The sequence below is a fragment of the Ctenocephalides felis genome, unplaced genomic scaffold, assembly GCF_003426905.1.
Source record: "Ctenocephalides felis isolate EL2017-DRISC unplaced genomic scaffold, ASM342690v1 CF-g0.4_SCAFFOLD_03571, whole genome shotgun sequence".
Lineage (NCBI taxonomy): Eukaryota > Metazoa > Arthropoda > Insecta > Siphonaptera > Pulicidae > Ctenocephalides > Ctenocephalides felis.
The window spans coordinates 26808954-26827385 of record NW_020539725.1 but is presented as its reverse complement, the minus strand read 5'-3'; the positions used below and the strand labels follow the sequence as shown (position 1 = coordinate 26827385).

The 18432-nt window shown below is 27.7% G+C and overlaps 2 non-coding genes across 2 annotated transcripts; one reads left to right on the top strand and one right to left on the bottom strand.

The window, feature by feature from the left end:
• The first annotated feature begins 647 nt into the window (after nt 1-647).
• Nucleotides 648-769, top strand: LOC113387087. The gene has a single exon (XR_003368056.1). It is a non-coding gene; the product is annotated as a U5 spliceosomal RNA (small nuclear RNA).
• Nucleotides 770-3916: 3147 nt separating this feature from the next.
• On the bottom strand, nt 3917-4039 carry LOC113387100. The gene has a single exon (XR_003368068.1). It is a non-coding gene; the product is annotated as a U5 spliceosomal RNA (small nuclear RNA).
• Nucleotides 4040-18432: the final 14393 nt, after the last annotated feature.

Genomic DNA, 18432 nt, shown 5'->3' with positions numbered 1-18432 from the left:
AAGTTAAAATTATTTTATAAATAAATAAAATTTTAGAAAACAGAAAATATACCCTTAATTATTGATTGTCATAATTTGACTTAAAGCAGTTTCTGAAGAAAGCAGTTTCTTTTGGAAAATAATATGGCAACATAATTATTTGTTTTAATTAGTTAAAAATGAATTGTAATCAAAATTAAAAGAAACAAAAACAGTTATTACTTACAAAAAACACAGTATTATACCTTTATATAATTTTACCTTCATTACTTTTGCTTGTGCAGTCAATTTTTAAATGGTAATATTAATTACCCGTAGATGTAAACTTGTTTACAATATTTATTTAAATCAGTTCATACAAATGTATTTATATCAGCGCGTGTCTTACAATAAACACGTGGTGCTGGTGATCTAATTGATCATTCAAACAACATAAGTTGTGATATACAATAAGCTGGAAAACATCACTCAAAAATTAAATTTGTTTAATTGCGAAAAAAATAATCCTTAACCTTCCTTGCAGAGATTTAGCAAATTTTGAGCACATGAATACTAAATAAAGTTATGCCCTATAGATAGCGTCCTTGGGTAATGCTTCCTTGCATTTACAAAACTTGCCCTATTGTATAGTCTGGATAGGGATAAAATATGTGAAAATAGTAGCTCAGGTACTCTGGTTTCCCTTCAGAGCGAATAAATCTTTCGCCTTTTACTAAAGATTTCCGTGGAGGGGAGCACTCAAATGAGTCTATACTCAATTTTTTGTGTGCCCGGCGATTTAATTCGCTGGGCCAATAATTTTCCAGTAAATCAGTACAATATTTAATGATAATTCTTGTTTTCTCCATTTTATTCTATATTAAGTTGATATTTGAACAGTCTTTATTTGGATTACTACATACAACATTTGGATTACTACTACTTATAAGTACAAAAATACCCCCGAAATACAAAAAATATCAATTTTCGAGTAATTTATTATATTATAACAGTTATCAACGCATGAAGTATGATAATTTTTTAAACCAAGGTCCAAACATTATTAAAAATCAGTATATGAAATATGCGGTTGAAATGAATATCTATCATTGTTTTAACAAGAACAAAAAATATAATACTTAATAATATATAAATTCATTAAACTTCGCGATCGCAACCACTAAGAATTTAATCGGATACAAGAATCTATTACATATTCATAAGATGGAAACTACGTATATATTTATATCGATTTATCAAATTTATGCTACTTATTTTATTGTATACAAATAGCCTTACAATCATTAGTTTAAATATTACAATTTATAAATGATAAGATAAAGATAATAATTTATAATTGTAAACGCATATTAATACATATTGATCATGTTTTTATAGCCTCACAAGTTGTTTGTGTCTTGAACACTATTAATTGTTACGTGCAAAAAATAATTATAAATACGAGATTGATTGGGATAATAAAGTTATTAATTAGGCGGATATTTATGAATCAATCTACATTTGCAAATATTAGTTTGTGCTCTAAGCCCTTATGGTCTATTTCATGATTATGCATGCTTATACACTTACACTAACCGCAATTTATAAATAAATCGAACGATTTCAATAAAAAAAGCTCAAGCGATAGAAAAAAGCTTACAAAAATCTCACAATATATATGAAAAGAAAAAGCTAATTTGCCACGAACTTTTATAAGGCATCAACTTTTTCTATTCTTGATACCTCGATGAATACAGTTATTTGTACACAATGAAATTTGTACACCTATTGGTCTACTGCTTTTTGATCTCATTGTTGGTGATATCTATGGAATATAAATATATTCTATCAAGAAGCTCATAAAGCAGGTATTGCAAACCATCATACAGGTATTTTTTTATTAATTTTGTATTTTCATGATAAAAGTTAATATAATGCAGAAAACACTTCCAAGGAAGGATGCATCTAGCTAAATATTTTTTTGTACTAAGTAAATTTTTGTTATAATTTATTTAACTATAATGAAAATTATCTAATGGTAATTGGTAATTATAACTTATCGTTTGAACCAAGTAAATTTAAAGAAATTTAAATTTTATTTAAAACACATTAAAGGATTCAAGTAAGAAAATATTTTTTTAAATTAGTAATTAATTATATAATATATATTCGATTCTGTTGAAATGTGTTAAATCTAATTACTATAAATTTACTCAGTATAATTATACTTATTTCACTTAAAATGCAATTAAAGTAATAATATTAAAGATACTTCTGATCGTAAAACCTAATGCGAACGAGCTACTTTAAAACCATGTTATGGATAAATACGATATCATCAGAGATATAACTAAGTTTCTCATTTCGACAGCTTATTTACAAGTTAATTATCGAACCGTTAAATAAAATAAAATATCAGAATGTATAAGATATATAAATTTTATTAGCCATTTGGCCTTGCGAATAAAATCTTTGCTGCTTTATAATATAATATAAAAGACATTTAAATATTATTTCATTTATTTGTAATAAATTGCCTATAAAGTCCAATGATAAGACTTGAAATTGAACAACCATAATGATACAAATATTCAAATTTGTAAGGCGAAGATTTTCTCACATAATAATAGTCACGATAAAAAACTTGACAAAGTTAATCAGTGATATATTGACAATTTGAGATTAAATTAACACCAACTTTTACATATTTTTAAATGTAGTAAAAAATATACTAAAAACCATACAATTATATCTGATATATGTTATATCATTTTTTTTTCTATTTTAAATTTGTTCTCATGTTTAGAGTAAATATTAACATTCAAAATAAGCAGTGCCTTATAAGGAAGTCAATTCCAAAATTTTAATAGTTGCCCTAATTTTACTTATGTAGATATAATATATATATATATATATATATATATATATAGCTGTATAATATATCGGTATGTGATAAAGCTATAAATTTCGTTACATACACCTGAAATAGGTGTAAAAAATCGAAAATCGCCCGCAGCTTTCTGCGTAAGTACTTCTAGGTGTATCTATTCCGTATTATATATAACAATACGGTATGGTATAGTTTATATATTGTATTTCGATCACCGATCTGATACAATGGCGAACAATAAGAAAATGATTTATGGCTTTCGTCTACGCGGACGCCTACGCAAACGCGCGCATTTTCTTGAATCCGTTTCGGACCCCGAAGGTAAAAATTCACAGTTAAGGCGATAATGATCTTTGATTGTTAATAAAAAAAAATATAATTGATTTTTTTTATTCGAAAGGTATTTGATATTTGCCGATATATTTCGGAACTTTGTATTTAAATGTATTTTAAATTTCGATATATCGGCGATATATAAACCATCGGCGTCGATTAATGCATATTTTTTGTAGCAAATTCATTATTGTGATGATAAATAATAAATAATAATATATATATAAATAATACTTTAATATATAGGTATGTATGCGGCCAACCAAGGGAGATTTGTTAGATTGAGTGATTTTGAGGTAAAAATTGATGTTATTTAAAAAATTTTACAGTGGCTTATATATAAAATATAAAATGTAAGGTAAGGTGAACTAGTTGTAAGATTTTGTAAATTACAATTCAGTGCCATAACACAATTAATCAATTTGACTGAAATATTTCAAAAATATAGATATGTAAAAAAATCGGTAAAACTTGGTTGGTACTTTATTCATATCAACTACTAAATCTGTTTTCTAAATTTTCAACTTTATTCATATCAACTACTGAATCTGTTTTCTAAATTTTCAAAACTGCTAAATATTGACACCTTTCTGTTCTCTGTTTATATTATTATTATTTAATTCAAGCTTTTATAAATAAAATAATATAATATAATATAATTTATAATTATAATGTAGCATGTTTATTATTGATTAAACTTGTAACATAATAAATATTGTTTTTAAATTTATTGGCCCAGCGAATTAAATCGCCGGGCACACAAAAAATTGAGTTACATAATCATTTGAGTGCTCCCCTCCACGGAAATCTTTAGTAAAAGGCGAAAGATTTATTCGCTCTGAAGGGAAACCAGAGTACCTGAGCAGCTATTTTCACATATTTTATCCCTATCCAGGCTATACAATAAGGCAAGTTTTGCAAATGCAAGGAAACATTACACAAAGACGCTATCTATTGGGCATATCTTTATGTATTACCCATGTTCTCAAAATTTGCTAAATCTTTGCAAGATTAAGGTATTGCGAAAGAGCATTACACTGTGATTGCGACATCTGTGGTGTCTTAGTTTTATGTGCTATATGAATATAAAACAACTTACGCAAATCATGAACAATAAACAAATGTAAATAGATTTGCTAAATATTTGCAGAATAAAGCTACTACTAACTTTGTAAACGAAAAATTTCCAAATCAAATTCATAAACTTAGTCAAAACTTTAATCCGTGATCTTGTAAGTTCACTACATGAATCAATAAAAATATAACATTAAAATATTCATACAAAGATTTTAGTAATAAGTCTAAAATTTTATACTTTTTAACATACTCAATGCTTAGTTTGTATTACCAACAATAATGATAGTTTTGTATGCATATACACATGTTGATGTATGTTGGTGCGCGTTTGTATGTATGTAAGTAGATTACATACTCGATGATTTTATAAGATGAGCAAAATATTTAAATAGATAATTCGCAAAGATAAAAAATACTAGTTAATTTTCCGACACATGTCTTCGCATCGGATCTCTGGCAATTTTATGCTAGTATCAGAGAGTTTATCAACATATGCAAAAAGCTATCGAAGCATGAAGATTTTGCTATACGCTTCATTGAACTGAGGCCGATTAATTTTCTGAGCGCGTGTCTTGTCCGTATCGAGGAAATCTTCAGCTTTTAGTATCTCGGCAAATCTGTGCTTAACGAGCAAAAGGCGCCCCGCGTTCCGCGCTTCAATGATTCGATATGTACGGCTGTTCATTTACGCGGCGATAATTATTAATTTATTTTTGTAACGCAATCTCGTTATTTTATAATGCAGTGTTTCTAAATATTAGATTTATGAACGCTACTTTATCTTATCTGCAGAACTGAATGATAACACGTCTAAATTTGTATATTGATCAACATCAATATTGACAATATATTAATACGGTCGCGAATAGTAAAAGTTTTAAATTGGTTGCGATATCCATATTTATAATAAATGCCGATTATGAAGGCAGACAGATTATCTTATTTTAATCGTTATATACGATGCTATAGCATCCACGTTAAGTATTTCGCTTATATTTTAGGCAATTGGCTTGCCCAAGCTAATTAGCGACTACGGAAAAAGATAATACAAAAATACCTAAAGAATCAGTTAGTCATTATCTTTACATGTACGTAGAAAATCATAAAAAATTAAATTCAAAATAATTTATTTTAAAACTTGAATGCTTTAGCATTCACGTCATTTTGCATCACAATGAAAATGAATGCCACCGCATTCACGTTCTCGAATGTGTTAAATACACTTACATGCACGATGTTTCAAACTTTGTACGTAATTTTATAAATATTTTGAGTATAAACATTTGTTTCTAATAACTTAGTTATTAATGAATAAATTACTACAAAGCCAATTAATTCATATAAGCATCGCACCAAATTTACTAAATAATAATACAGTATAATCTATAGAAATATAGAGAAAACATAACACTTTTAGATGCATAACATTCCATTCATGAAAATCAAAACATGCGCCATTATAAATCGATTCAGTTTCAGATTAGTTGCTTTGTTTTAGACTTAAACGGCCAGAAGACAGGTGAAACAGTACGGTATGAAATTCATATTGATGTCAAGTATATCTCTGGACATTAATACTTGATAAATAACTAATTTTATAATATATGTACTTTTGAATTGAATATATATACCTTCCTTTTTTAATTTTTGAACAGAAATCAGAACGTAATAATCCTATAGCTGTTGTTCTAATTTAACCTAATACTAGTTTGTTCGACAGATGACAATCCAAAAAGTTGTCCCATCTCTGATTGATATGAATTATAATTACAATTTCTGTTAGAGGGCAAATATTTTAATTGGTGCAATACTGAGAAACATATTGCTATGTATATTTCTAAGTGAAAATCGTTGTCACCAGTAGTGACTCCCTACTACTTGACAAGAGGCTGCTCAAATGGACCTGAATCGAACCTCTGATTCAGGTGGTCCAGTCGTTTTAACCGCTTAGCTCCTTGAATATACCTATATCTAAAGCAACATGCTTCAATCTTCACAAATTTTGCTCTTGCTTGACAACTCGTTCTTATTATTGAAAATAACAAAATATTTTTAGAAGCAGTCCAGTATCAATCCTCACATCTCATTCGGATCTCTATCGATGAATAATAAATTTCCCTAAGCACTTGACCTAGGATTATGATATAACTTGCACCAAATAAAAATGCTTTACCTCTATTACGTAAACGCTTACAAATCCGTTCGACCTTCATCTCCCAAGTTCGCGATATCGTGTTGCAATTAGAATCAGCGAATGAGATCCTAGATTTCTTTGGCGCGATAAAACTATTGCACGAAACAACCAGTAGGCAGTAAACTGTAATGTATATTCGCAGACCTGACGATGTGGACGGTAGATCAATGATTGTTAACCTGTGATCTGCGTAATTTTATACAGCAGGTACATATTGTGTTGCCAGTATAGAGATATCGATGACCACACTTAGATAGCGTTGCGATTGCTGCGAAAGACTTCTAATAGTATTATGTCTTTTGATATTTTTTGTATGCAGTTCTAAAGAACCATTTTAAAATGTTGATTTTTAATTTAGTGATAAAGATTCCGAAAGACAACATTTTCAAGTCATTTTAACTTTACTGCAGCTTTGAAGAACTTAAACATAAATTAGGCATTTAACAATTAAACTTTCATTAACCAGTGATGAACGCATTGAACAATATAACTATTTGCATATCATCAGAACTGAAGGACAATTTTTTGAAGTAAAATGCCATATTTACAACCGTTTTTTTTATATTGGCATAGTTACTACTGACAGGATCAACCAGTAGGCTTTATATTGTCAAAATATTCTAAATTTTTTGTTTTTTTGTTTCTTTTTCTTTCCAAAAATTGCAATATAAGTAGCCAATAGTATGCATGACATAAATACTCGTCAATACCCCAAACTCTGCCATTTTTGCTTGACGAGTATATTCGTCCATCTCAGTTAACTGGTTAATGCATAGAGTCATTTAATGCAGATTAAGAACCAATGCTTCTAAGAATATAGCTATTTGTACGTATAAGCTAGATATATGTATTAAGTTTAAGTTATGCATGTAGAAAATATACACGCGAGCTGTATCCGCATGATAGCGACCTTGAAAAGGTTTTTATGGGTTGAAGAAATGTTAACTCGATCTTGAGATGTGTTATACAGAAAGGAACGTTCGGCGCACGTTGACTCAGTACTAGATTTACATTCGAACTTCCAATACTGGATCGATAGTAGAGAAATATACTAATAAATGGAGGCAAACATTTTCTCAAGATTGAATCAAAACGTTTTTTAAGTTTCTCAAATCACAACATACTAGTAGGACATGCCCAATCAAGCACGAATCCAATGTAAATATTGATGTTATTTGCAATGATATATAAACCAATATCCCAAATTAAAGTTTATCAGATATCATAATAGTATCATGGAAACACTTGTTTCCATGTTTCAAATGGCGAATCTATTATATTAACTGAACACAAATTTAATAAAAAATAGTTATATATTATGCTATTTTAAGAATATTATAATTTGATAAGATTGGATAACCAAGCCATATACTGCAACTGAACAAGATGGATAAAAATATGGTACAAATCGTCCCCAACAAGACTGCAATCACTCATGACAAATTATATAAAACTTTTCCATTTATACTTTTAAAATTGATTTATTTAATTATTTAGTGTTTTAGCAGTAAACAAACTATGTGCAAATAAAATTGTTTGATTATATTTTTTATGATATTTCAATTATCCTCGAGATAATCAATCAAGATGATATTAAATGGTATTTTATAATTTATATCTTTTGACATCGGTTTTCTTGCAGAAACTAATTCCAGAAATGCATTTTCCAAGCCCGATGTAACGGAACGAAAGCGTGTATCTTATAGTTATCTCAGTTTTTACTCTTATTGCGAACAAATACTGTTTTGACCGCACCCAATGCAATATGTGTGCGTGCAATCTCCCATCTTATAATATACTAAACTACATAGCATCGATATTATAAATGATTCACTTCTGGAAAATTAGAACAACTGGGCAATAAACAATATAGGTAGAAATAATGCGGTTGGCAGGCAGTGGAAAATTCATAGAGGCAATTTTCTGTAATAGAACAGATATGGGAGATACTGCTTCATAGCAACGTATACCTGCTTGTCTAAATCTAATAATAATTAAAAAATTATTATAGCTGAATAATGTTTATTTTCTTATCTATGCCTTATTCTATTTGCACTTTTGAAAACTTATAATATTAATTGATTATTGAATTATTTTCTTCCAAGGAAAAAGAGTATTGGACAAAGTCTGCCGTAAAATAGACCAATGTTTTGGCAAGGCTATGTTACGCTGTGTTTTTCATATAAAATGGTACTAAACTGTCAAAATGCTATGTGGTTGCTGTAGATATAAAACCTAATCTAGAAAGAGCACCAAGGTCAAAAAAAAATCTTATCATAAATGCATATTTCTGAAGTTAGAATTTATGTGTAAAACGCCTGAATGCGCAGCAAAAACATAGCATTTTCATAGTTTTAGTACCATTTTATATTAAAAACCACTGCGTAGCATAGCCTTGCTATAACATTGGCCTATTTTACGGCGCAATTGGTCCATAATTCAAGTTTTGAATTTATTAGAAATGAAGTTTACACGTTCTTTGTGTAATCAGGAAATGTGATTGAACACATTAAGTTCAATAATTAAATCATATTTCTCCAACTAATTTTCAAAAAAAAACTCCTTGAATTCTCCATTGGAGATTTTTTCTGCAGTGAATTCTTCCATTGCAAAATTAGCAAGGTGCTAAAATGATAACTGTAATATATTAAATAATTTTTGCAACATAATAAATTTAAAGTTTTTGGTTTATTACACTACACTATGATTTAAAAAATGTAGTTAGATTGTGCCATTAGTGTATACAATTTTTCACATCCATCTACTTTTTGATAAATGCATTTCCTAGCAGAAAACTGACATTACTGATACTTAACTTCAGTATAAATAACATGAAATGATTTATTATTTCATTTATCTAAATTTCGTTCTAATGAGCGTTTCCATCCAAGTAAGTAATAACAAATGTACCTATTCCATGCTAAACTTTATTCACGTAAACTCTACCGGTCTCAAAGGTTCATTCAATTAATTAAAGTAGTTGATATTTAAAAACCCATTCGCCGTAAGGTCGAGCACCCGATTCCGTTATATCGTTCCATAAATACAACCTAATGTTCTTTTTATTTTTATTATACTTTTTAATACACACAGTATATCTCTTGGTAATTAATAGACACGCCGTGTCAAAGTTGAGGAAGTTAGTTATTGTGCTAAAATCGCTGCCCGATATAAACATCACGTCGGCTCGTATCCAATACTGTTTCCTTTCTAAAAAACAATTAATAATTTGTTGAACGTTCATTTCGTTAATTGTATAATTAACAGATATAAAAATACATTAGTGTGTAGTAATAAATGATATTGTGCCGTGCGAAAAATTCCACTTTGGATTTTTTCTATTAGGCAGAACACGCGCGCGTCCAGGTTTATGAGGCTGCGTTGTAAAGATGTTACAATAAAATACTCGTTTTATTAGAATATATTGTACTATCGCATTCAAGTAAAAATATTTGTCATTGTTTTATTGTTTATTTACATAGATCTTGGTTGACTATTTATACGTACAGAGTTTTTATTGCTTGAAGGAACATCACTTGTTAATCTTCCTGTTGGGATTTTTGCACCAACTTAACATCAGCATAAGAGAATAATTGATCTAACTTATCACGTATCATTTTAATTTATTTATAATAAAATTAATGACAGTTTTTTGAAAAAAAAGGACTGGCGACAGATATATATTTTAGTGTAAAATAATGATTTTTTAAAACATTGTAATAAATAAGTCAATAAAAGATTCAGTCGATCATGTCCTTCAATTTATATAGATGCATTTTCATTACTCGAGATATTTCAGTAAAACAAAAGTAATTTTTTTGCATATAATTATCTCAATACAATTGTAAAAACTGTGTTAATTGAAATTGCATGGGCAAGATTTTTATAAAAATGTATCTATTATATATATATATATATATATATATATTCATTTTGATCTATGTTTACATTAATGAGATCAACCAATCAAAGTAGTATTTTTTAATTTATAAATGAAAAAAATAATTCCGATAAAGTGATTGGTCGAAATCAATGCTTATATGAGATGAAACTTCTAATATGTGTCTAGTATGCTAATAAGATCGCTTTTTTTAAATAAATTCTGTTTTTATAATTTCTGATAATTACTAATCATATTATGTATTCAGGTTGACGATCGAAACACACTTGGATAACGAAAACGTCTTAATTATTACAGGAACAATAAATATCTTTAATTAAGAACTGTATCAAATATTCTGGTTTCATTGGCATATGATATCATTGGCAAAAACTTGGTTAGATGAAGTTATTAGATCTATAAAATCAATCATTTTCAATCTGCTTGTATTACTCAGTACTTTCTAGTAAATTTAAATATATATTAACTATAAAATATAAACTCTTAAAAACACCTTTCAAAATGAATGAATGAATTAGCATGATAATTTTATATCTCTATTGAATATAATATATAATCCTGAGAAAGTTTATTTATTGTTTGGAGCGATGGGTTTTCAAACGAAACACTATGGAAAAGTGCTTTTTTTGCCAAATAACTTAAATATGATTGAATGAATATCAAATACTATTTAAGAGTATGACAAGAAACAGAATTACTTACTTTTAGCAGGACTTTATTATTTGATTTTATCTTAATTTTCTTATCTATTAAAGTTTTTATAATTTTTACTAACTTTCGCAAATTGAAAATGAAAGTTCAAATTTATTAATATTGAGATGCTATTTTAACCCGATTTTACATTCGACAATTTTCTCATTCAAAATGTTTTGCTTCATGTAAGCATACTTGTTGTATGTATCATCTTCAGATATTTGATGGTTAGATGTTATTTTATTATCAAGTAATTGCTTTAAGATTCAATTTAAACCTCTCCTTTTCCAAAACCTGGTACAATAATTGCTTTTAATGTAGAAATCTAAATCCGGGACAATAATTGCTTTTAACGAGAAAAACAAGGAATACAAGGTGGAAATCCGGGACTGTCTCGGCCAAACCGAGTTATGTGTATACGGTTATTGTTGAAACAGAAAAAGCTAAATTATATGCAACTGTTTTCATAATTTTTATATAATTTTTCGCTTTTTTAATTTTGAAGCTTTACCCATATAACCTCTGATAAGTCCATCGTTACAATCGATAAAATCATTCAAAATTTATCATGTAAACAAATATTGTTAAATAATTATTTTTGACTTAAACTAATTTCAATTAGGAAGTGTTTGGCTAGCTGCGATAAAAGTCTTCTTTTATTATTCTAATTTACCTATATGATCTGTATGGCCTATTCTGTTTAAAAGCAAGCTCTGTTTTATTTTCATTTGTCTAGTGTCGTATTTTTTATAGCACAGAATGATTATAAATTATGATCATTAATTTATGCATGACAAACATCACTATGACTGTTTGATCAAATAGAATTAAGTTACTTCTATTGCCATCACCTGTATATTAAATCCACGGATTTCAATGCGATTATAGCGCGTGCTTTATAAATATTACCAGTTATTAACTAGGCGAATGTCTACTTACTGTCGGCAATGTCCATTGATACATTTTCGTCACGAAGAACGAATAAACCATCTTTTTGTGTTTACTGCGGCAAAAGCCGAAAAAAATAGTCACCGATGTTCAGTGTCTCTCAAATTGAATATTAACTCGACTTAACGTTCAGATTATGTAAATTAGACGAATATGTATATATAGATATATTTAGTAGAATAGAACTAACCGGCCGAATCGTGGAATTAATGGAGCGACATCTTTCAATCTCATTACCGATTCTGGCAACGATAAATTATTTTCAAATTTATTGAATCAGGTCACAAACCTGAAATTCAAATATGTAACTATAGCCAAATATATACAATACTCACGCACACGCATATATATATATATATATATATATATATATATATATACAGATTTATACATATAATCTATCATCTTACGAGATATTTTTCATGACGAGGTGCTCCTTTAAAATTAATATCAATAAAATACGCATGGAATCAATGACCAGATAATTGCACACAACTGAGTACAGAGTTATATGTTAAGCAACATTCACCATGTCAAATATTTTCAATTTTTTTATTTGTTCGATTTTTTTTTAATATTTGCACCTAATCCATCCTGAAAACCATCCTTTTGCTGAACATCATCAAGTTTTTGGTCGCAGTTAAAAAATGTCTAGATCGAATTCCTCCCATTGATGATAATTGTTCAAATAAAATAAAAATATTGCTATTTTTATTTAATGGGCAAACGATTTTTGTTAGTAATATACGTTATTCACCATGTTAAAACCTTTTGAAATAATATGACTTCATAGGCATCAAAGTAAGTAAAAAAATATTATTCATAGCCTTTTGGCTATAATTCGCTTAGTTTAGTGGAGCTTTTGATCACTTGGAATAGATTATTATTATTGACTAAAATAAACAAGTGTGACTTTTGGCACATTTTTATTACCTTGAAGACAATCTAGTAATGTAGGTCTTTTGAAACGTTATTCTGTTACCTATTCATGAAAATGTCAATATTATTTATGAAACAAGTGTTCAAAATTTATTGCTCCACAGTTAAACTATAGAACCTTTTATGATTTCCTGTCGATTTACAGCCTCTTCGATACTTTCTACAGCTTAACTGCGAGATTTATTCAATTTTGCAAGGTCTTGCAAAGTTCGGTTCAAGTTTATAGCCAAATTTTATATTTTTAATAAAACAAGTTGGATTTGAGCACTTAAACGTTCACTACTTTCTAAATTTAAACTTAAGAACCAAGTTTAGAATTGATCGAATCTACGTGTTTTCGTAAAATAAATCAGCAACAACATCCTGAACACTTTGTGCTATTTCAACTGAAATAATCAATTGATGCCAGTGAAATGTTGGAACAAGTAACTAAAATTTAAATTAATGGTATGTATTAGAGTTTTATATATAATGGTACATATGTTACTCGAATCCTTAGTGAACAAGTTCCCATTATAATACACTTTTTATATAAATCTTTAACTTCTGGTCCATAAATACCGCTGCAATGATAACGACACTGTCAAGCACATTTGCCAATGGGACAACGTAAATATGCATGTGTATATATAATTAACATATTATATATTTTACGATGTCTTTTATAATCGATATTAAGCTATATACATTCCTACATAGTAGTATGCATTAATAATGTTCTTGTGCGGATATATTTGTCGGATTGCGAGTCCTTAGCATTTTATTACAAAGAGCCGCTGTCCCATAAAATGCGTGAGATACTGTTTTGCTTTTGGATTTTTTTAGTATCTCTCGCGTACGTTTAATTCTGCATCTCGGCTCGCACTTAATTTATTTTATTTCAATATGTAAAATATTTTTACTTGGGAATGAAAAAATCTTTAATATCATGTGCATCTCTAGATAAGTCTGTATTTAACATTCGATAACATTGAAGACAAAAACTGTAGAAATTGTATAATAATTTAAATTACAGAGTGGAGCGAAGCATAAAAGTCCAATTTGAATTTGAGTAATTATATTTTTAAAACCAAACAAAATAGATCACAACAAATAATACATATCAAACAAACAACTATCTGATTATGTTCAGCTAATTCATCATTAAAGAAATGTGTTTCTCCTGCTGTTTGTAAAAAAATTGTCATCGAGAATTTTTTACCCCACAGGCGGGGTAAAATAAGACGGCCTGGTGGCAAATAGGTCCAATGTCTTATATAAGATTTTTAATGGGTGTTTACAAAATTATAGCTACATAATTCAACCAATGCAATTAAATTCAGAATTTAAATATTTAAACAAATAACATATGACATTGAACTAGTAGTTTCAAATTACATATCATTATGATAATAAAAATTATAATAAAAAAAATTATAGTTTGTTTAATTACGAATTGATGTATAATTTTCTTTATCAGGAACTAAACAATCAAATTATTGTAAAACAATAGTAAATATTTTCAAAAAGCAGAGTTTTATGCTTGAAAGCCTAGATATAATGTATCTACTAATAGACCTTTGAAACATCTAATATCTCTAAATCAATTATGCTTTTATTTTGCAAATCGTCTTTAGTTAAGGTGCTTCAGAGACAAGTTACTGAACATGGAAATTTTATATGCATTGAAAAACCTAAAAATTTATAATATCATAATATGACATGAGAAAGAAAAATCTCTTCCAGTTTATCTATTTATCTTGATTTACTGATAATTTTGATTGTATACAGTCTGTCCATCAGGTAGTATAGTAGCGCAGATATATCTTTCTCCCGGGGTCAGATAAGTTCAATATATAAACGGTTTCGGGTCCAGGTATTTAGACATCAGAATGGCTCTCATAACGTCAATACACATCATCACACAAATTCATCTCGAATTCATTTTGTCGTGTATTAATATTTTTATTATTTTTTATTATTTTTTCTGTTTGGTTTATCTGCTCTCGTTCAAGGGTCATTACTGCGTAATGCGTTTGATCTTTGTCCATGTATAATATAATATGAGAACATTCCGAACGATTGAAATATTGAAGAGAATCTAAACTGACGTCAATGAAATATTCTTGAACGATATTAGTTGAAATGTGAGCCGGTTACTTTTTACGCACAGTTTAATTATTAGTATTAATCTTAATTAGAATATTCTCCATTTATTTAAATTATTAATACTCAAATTAAAATATGACGCAAAAAATGTTATATTAGTCGTAATAGCTACAAGAAAAGTTGACTTAAAATTTTCCTTTACTGGTTCAAAAATTGCATGTTTCTTCTCCATGTCCTAGTATTGACTTTTTATTATTTAAAATATACAAACTTATATGAATTAGCTGGGAGTTTTACTGAACATACTCAGATAGTTGTTTGATAAGTGTTATTTGTTGTAATCTAATTGGTTTCATTTTTACATTATAATACTAACTTCGGACCTACCCTATTTGAAGCCTTAAATTAAATATTAAATGTTTGTTATATAAACAAATTTTAACATAATTAGGTTAGTTGAGGTTAATTGAGAAAATATTTGGGTGTTAAAGATACCACAGTTTATAAAGAAAAATCTTCATAAAAACACTCACATAAATTATTAATTTGTTTGTTTGTTTATTTGAAATGATCATTTGCATTGGTAATATTAATATTACGTATTAATATTTCATAAAAACTAAGCAATTTATTCTTATATGTAAATTCTATACAAGTATTTTTAGAATTAATTTATATCGTTTAAATGATCTATATTAATAGAAATACTGATAGAAAAAAGGCAATTAGTAGTAAAATGTATATATAATATAATCAATAATGAAATGTATGACATTATTTTTATGTGCGTCACCTACACGTGGATATTTAAAATTTTATGGTTTTTGCTGAATATTTAAAATGATTTAATTCTTTACGCAATCTTTGGTATCAATTTAAATTAGTCGTGGATAGAATAGTTATATGATTCATAGTATAAATTGTGCGTAATGAATATATTAATTTGATTGTTTTAAAATTATTAAAAGTTAAAAGAATAGTTAAATGAAACACATAAAACACACACACGTATATATATATATATATATATATATATATATATATATAAAGTAAAATTTTCAATCCTCCTACAAGTCGTTAGTAGTAGTAGTATCAGCAGGCCAGGGTAAAAATATTTACAATTATTTATTATTCAGAAAACGTTTTGAGTAATATTTTCAACCCTTCATAGTATATTAATTTGAAATATATACAAGTTATTTGAAAATAAAAAAACTATCCAAATTCTTATACTAACTATGAAATAAAGGTGTCTTACAATATCGCTCCATAAAGATCAAGTATCGTAGTCTTTGAAAAATACTTGAAATATATTTTTATTATTTTGAATTTTTGACGCAAGCAAAATTTCATTCGTACAAAATTCTTATTTCGATAAATAAATCGGCAATTTAAATTCTTTATCTAAAAATTCGAAATCTATGCTTTAAGAGTAAAAATATTAGCTGGGGGTGATTCTCATGTGTTTTCAATAAAAATCTTGCATATCTCATGCAAAATATATTTCTATTAGTTTATAAAATTTTTGTTTGTCCTTATTTTACTATATATATATATATATATATATATATATATATATATATATTTACGTTAGTGTGTATATAATTAACGTATGTGTCTAATTTTAATAGCATTGAGATTTTTCTCAAATGATCTGTATCTTTACAGTATCTCTTAACGGAATCCAGTCTTCTGATAATTAATCGCTTCATTAGTATACAATATATCACGCGGATACGTATTCTACCGAAAAGTCTAATTTATTCAAATTACCTGAAATCCGACAAATTGACCTAACGAAAACCGCGAACGAAACACTGAAGATTTGTCAATTTGAGACGACCACTGTGAATTTATTGCAACTCCGATCGTTAGTTTTAAACTTTATTGGCGATTAGATGAAATTAATGCCCATATATCACGCAAAATCGATTTTATTGGACGAATTTGGGTAAAATATTTGCAAGTATGATTACTCGGGTATAAATCAAAATTGTCAACGTCACTGTATAGCATTTAATCACTAACAGTTGGCCTATTGTTTGTGATTAAATATTTCAATAAAATATAACCATAATACTGCTTAATAACATAGTATAAATAATTGCTATAACTTATCCTATGGGAATATTCAAAAACAGACACAAATTATTACTTCTCTATTTCAAAAAAGTATTGATATTTTAGAATTCAGCATATGTTTAATATTTTTATACATAGTATAAAAATAGTGAAATATTTTTATGAACAGTATTATTTTTTATATAAATTAAAATTCAAACATTACTGTTAATTTTATTAGCTATTGCCCTTCACTTAATTCAATGTGGTATTAACAATTTGAAGTATTAAGATTTTCAATTTATATAAAAATAATATTTTCGTAATATGAATTGCTGTTTGATAAACGTGTTAATTATATAAACGACAATGAATATAATATTAGGTTGTCAAATATCTCCCTTCAGCCTTTTTGTATTATAAACCAAGAGCAAAAAAGCGGAAGGGAGATATTTGACAACCTAATATCATGTTACCATCAGCTCGAAGTCGAGATTATAAGTTTAGAATATTTATCCTAAAAAAATTTATTGCTTTGCTTTATTTTTTAAATTTCAATTTCATGACTTCTATTAATCTTCGACTTCTTTATATTAATCCATGACACTAGAGCTTCATTATTAAATATATTATTTTTCTAAACAATTGTTCCAACAATTTAAAACAATGAATGATTGTATATTAATTCACAATATTAGTTTAAGTTGCATGAGCAAAATGATTGCAGGCGCATTAAAATGATGCTTGAACATGAAAATATAATTAATTTTAAATTATTACTTAGAATGTGTTCATAAAATTTGTAAGAAGTATATATTATACGTCATGCTCACATTACTCCCAAACAAATATATATATATATATATATATATATATATATGTATGTATTTATATATTTATATCAATAACAGCATGATAAAATTAAATATATCGTTACATTTGCATGTGCGTGATCAGATCCAATATAGTACAATGTCACTGAAGAAGTCTGCTTAAGAGTTGTCTGGTTTATTTTAATGGCAATTCTTATTTATTATTTCGTTGGTTTAACACTTCGCTTCTTCGACGGCATATCAGGTTTCAACAAATTTATTTGATGAAAATGTTTACAAAAAATCAGCAAGCAACGCGATACTTATACGATTCAACGATGTCGTATACTAAATCAGTTAGAAAAAATGGTTTTGGAAATAGATATCTACTGTTTCACTTCAGTCTATACTTTCGAGTTTGTAGTATAAGTTCAAGTTCAAAAATATATATTACATTATATAATTATTATTACATAGATTGGTATACTAGTTGTCTGCCCTTGGGGTATTTTATCACATATCTCATATCATTACATTT